This window comes from Numenius arquata, chromosome 8 (assembly GCF_964106895.1).
Source record: "Numenius arquata chromosome 8, bNumArq3.hap1.1, whole genome shotgun sequence".
Taxonomy (NCBI): Eukaryota; Metazoa; Chordata; class Aves; order Charadriiformes; family Scolopacidae; genus Numenius; species Numenius arquata.
In genome coordinates this window covers 25348755-25353212 of record NC_133583.1, presented here as the reverse complement: position 1 = coordinate 25353212, position 4458 = coordinate 25348755, and positions in this window count along the sequence as shown.

Genomic DNA, 4458 nt, shown 5'->3' with positions numbered 1-4458 from the left:
GGTGGGGGGAGGAGGAGGAGGAGGAGGAGGAGGGAGAGAAGCGGCCGCGCGGGGCAGGATGGGAGCGGCGGCGGGAGGGCTGGGGCGCGGATCGCGCGCCAACTTCAAACGCGTGCGTGGGTGCGTCACGCGTCGCTGAGGGCGGGGCGGGGATGATGGCGGCGGCGGGGTCGGGGGGGGGGGGCTCCAGCGCCCCTCAGAACGGACCATCCGGGCCCAGCGGGGCGGGCGGCGCCTGGGGGACGGGCGTGGACCCCCGGGGGACCGCCGCCGCTCCTCCTCCCCAGCGCCCGCAGCCCCCGCCTCGCCGGCTCTGAGGGCCGCGCTGTCCTGTCATCGCCACCCCGAGTACCAAACACCCACGAACGCTCCCCTCAGGCTCTGCGTGCCTCTCCTAAGCTTCAAGTAACCTAAAATTACCCCCTTCGCCTCAGCGAAACTTTCGCCAGAGCGGGAGGCTCCAAGGGAAGGAGCTCCTGAGGAGAATAAGTGGAAATCTACACTGAAATGGGTGCCTTTCTCTTCGCTCAGGTGCGGCTCACCAGTTGAGAGACCAAAGCTTTTCTTAAGCTGGAAGAGGGAGTTAATACTGTCGTGATTTAATCACTAGGAAAGTTGTAAGGCAATTTTGTAAATACCAACAAGTTGCTGGGATTAGTTGGTATTTGCCTGGTAGTTTTAAAGGACCGTGGGCATGTCAAGCTCGTAATCAAGCCGGGCAAACTGCTGGAGTTAACTTCAGCACTGCAGGAATGGTGGATGTGGTGCCAGGTATGTAGTGATGAGCTTCTGGGGTAGTTAACGAGGGAGGTTGGGTCCTGCCCATCCGGAGTTCGACACTACAGCTTTCTCCCTCCACCCCTGGAAGGTGGAAACAGCCACGTTACCTGTAGTGAGATGTGTGAATTTGTATTAACCAGTGTGAGGGGTGACACGTCTTTCATTTTCTGCAGTTTCCTGTGTTGCTGAATCTTCTTGGTTTAACATACTTTCTCACCTGCAGCAGCGTTGTTACGGATTGATGGGCAAGCTGAGAGGAGGGGAGAATTCCAACAGCTCGTGCTGCATCCTGTTTGTATGTTCCTACCATAAAAACATGTGAAGTGGAGCTAGAGTAATGGGTTAAAATAGTTTGAAAAGAAGAGGCATTGGAAGGAAGCTGCAGAAATTCAGAGAGAAGACTAAACGTAAAGAAAGCTCAACACAAACCCATGCTAGTCGGACTAAAGAGTTATAAGACTGTTACAGTTGAAACTGATAGTAAAAAATCTTGCCCCAAATTTTCGCCTCTTGAAGATGTCCCTGTGGGGCAGAGTAAAAGCTGTTCAACAGCTGAGACTTTACGCCAACCTGCTTCGCAAGTGGCAAAACCATCCAACAAACATAGCATACAATCACGTGTGTAAACTGTGCACTTAAATCCTAGTCTGGATACTGCTGGTGTCCCATTGGGCTGTGCGGTGGGGAGGAGAAGGGCCTGGCAGGTTCTGTGAGGAGGGAGTTTGGCTGGGAGGTGGTGGCCAGGGAGAAGGTTGGCTCCCGACCCTGCGTTTCAGGTTCATCCTGCCTCTGACCTGTCCCCGTGCTCGGGAAGAAACAGAGGTGGCAGTGCCATGGGCAGCGTTGTGAGCAGGGGAACTGTAGCTTACTGAGCAGCCAGGGGGGGACAAGCTTTGTGGAGTCACAACGATGTGGCTCTGTTTCTTCAGGCTTGGTGAAGGAGAAAAAGATATAGTTACAAAGCAATGACGAAAAGTGACTGTTAATTACAAGGTGACAGGGCGTAGCCCACAATCACGAATTCCGGGGGTCTGCATTGTGTGAGAAATCTGAATCGTATAAACAGAATACCCTGAGTTGAAAGGAAACCACGAGGATCTTTGAGTCCAGCTCCTTTTAGACTATCAAAAGCTATGCTAAAATCCCCCAAACCCTACATCCTCTGCCTTCCTTTTGTCCACTAGACAGGTGACCTTGTTGCAAAAAGGAAATTAAGTCAGGAAGGCATGAAGAATCTGCTAAGAACGTTTCTGGGGAAACGAGATTTGTAGTGTGAATTTTTTAAGAGTCATTTACACTTATTCTAAGCTGTCAAACCATCGGTTCTTGTGTTGTAATTTTGGGGAGAACAGCCTATCTTTTTGTGTGCAGCCAAGAATCCTACTTTAAGCTCAAAACTTAGCTCAGGGCATGAATCAAAATGGAGAGGAGCACAAGCTCTGTGTGAAATTCCTTCTCATGCTCCTTTAAATACTCACCCAGGGCTGTGAGTAAATGAGTGCTAATGAACCCCTCTGCCTTTTGTTTTTAGCCATGCTATGACAAACGGTCGCTTGTCTTTTGTAGTTGAAATGTCAGAAATTGCCCAGGCAAACACCTATTCCTGGACTTCTCCTGCCAGAAGTGTCCCAGACTGTCTATCAGTGTGTGATATTGATCTTGGGTTTCTCACTTGGAGGCACTTTTGAGCAGGTTTGCAGGGGATTCAAGACCACAGCTTCACTCCTAATTGTGGGTGCTCCCGAAAATCGGCCTCCAAACCTGTCCAAATTAGACACCCGGAGGCAGATGCTTCTCCTGGAGGAGTTTCCAGAGCCAGGCCTTTCTCAGAGACACCTTGTCCATGATGCTGAGGAGCTCCTGACCCAGGTGAGCTCACCCTCCTCGTTCCCTGCTCTTCCAAGCTCTGTGCTTCTGTCACCCTCCTGCTGTACAAGGAGTCACCACCCCTCTCCTCGCTCATCTCTAAGGAAGAAAGGTGAGAGGTCCAATTTTGAGGTGGCTCAAACCGGAGATTCCTGAACTACAGCCCCCTAAAAATTACTTGGCATCAAGGTTTGAGTCATTTCTTACACAGGAGGGACGATGGGAGCTTGTGATGCTAAGAACTAGCAGCTTCTGCTTGGGGTCATGCTGGCTGGTGGGTGCTCTTGTTGTCACAGCCTGGGCAGCTGCACCAACACCATCCAAGAGGAGGGTGATCGGTTATTTCGTGCTGATGATCTGCAGGGGCTCCTCAGAACACTGCCCTGAGACCAGCAGGTAAAAAATGATACCGCAAAGTGCTCCAGAATCTATATGCACCCCTTTAATTCAAAGGAAAACAGCATTAAATAGGGAAAAGAAATGCTTTTCCAAAGCCAAAGCACATGGGTAATGTAACCGTGACACAGACACCCTCCCACGGGCTGCAGCTCCTACAAGAAAAGCAAGAGGCTGCTGAGCACAAGCACGTCCCTATGAGAGGGAGATGTTTTCAGCGCTGACACAGATTTGGCTGACAAACGTGGTGCTGGCAGCACTGTCTTCTTCCAAATCGTCAACGTGCCACTGCAAAACACGCTCTGCGGGGCTGCCTTTGTCCCCCTGTGCCATGAGAGCAGCTCCCAGGGGGTTCAGCCCACAAAGCGGTTCCTGCGCAAGGGCTGGAGGAGACATTGAGTCACGGAGGGAAAAGTTGAGTCCCCTCCCTGCTTTCCAAGAGGGTGATGGTGGTCCTGCTCCTCCCCAGCCCTCAGAAAACAAGGAGGACGCAAACTGCAGTGAAGGTTTTAAGTGAGTGCTATCCAAAAAACAAGACTTTTTTTTTTCTTTTTAAGTTTATTCCAATTAAAATGACAATCCTACAATTCCAGGTGACCTGGTAGTGTCCGTGGGGCAGAGGTCCTTGGCGATGCTGGCATTCAGAGCAAGGGGCTGGGCGATAGATTCCTAAATTAATCTGTTTGGGTGGCTTTTTTTCCCCCAGGTGTTCTTAAAGCCACATAAATAATGAGATTATTCCTTGCAGTTCCAGGAGCAGAGTCATTTTGTCCTGACCTGCAGCTCCCTACCTGCCCTGACAGAAGGCTGCTTTCCTCCTCCCGTCTCTCTACAGCCAAGGTGGAGGTTATCTTGGAAGGTGGGATTGTGCTGCAGGGACGGAGAAATGTTTCAGTGGGGCAAGGAGGACACCCACGGTGGTGAGTGAAGTGAAATTGTGGCTCTGGCCACTGGGGCACTGGGCTGGTTTTATTTTCAGGAGTTATTGCGGGGTGGGGGAAGAAACCAGACCCACCATATAAGATGCCTGGGTGCTCTTTCCACCTCTTGGGTGCTCTTGTCCACAGTTGTATGCGCCCACTGGGACCCACATCTCTTGCTGCTGCTTTGGGAGAAACGCTGCTTTCCTCCAGGGGCTTCTCCAGTCCCCAAAGCAGTTGGGGGAAGGCAAAGTGAGCAGTGATGCAGCAAAGTGTCCCCTGGTTCCCCCCTTCCCGCAATCCCGTCTGTGGATAAAACTGCATCCCAAAGTGGTTATGCTGAGGAGGTGTCCCCATCCAGGACACTCCATGCACCATGAGGTTCTTTGCAGCGTGTCCAGCTGCGAGTGGCATTTCTGCCCAAACTAGCCCGAAACGCTTTGCTCCCGTGAGGAAAAAGGACATGGAGGCTGTAACCTCCTGGGACTTAGAATCA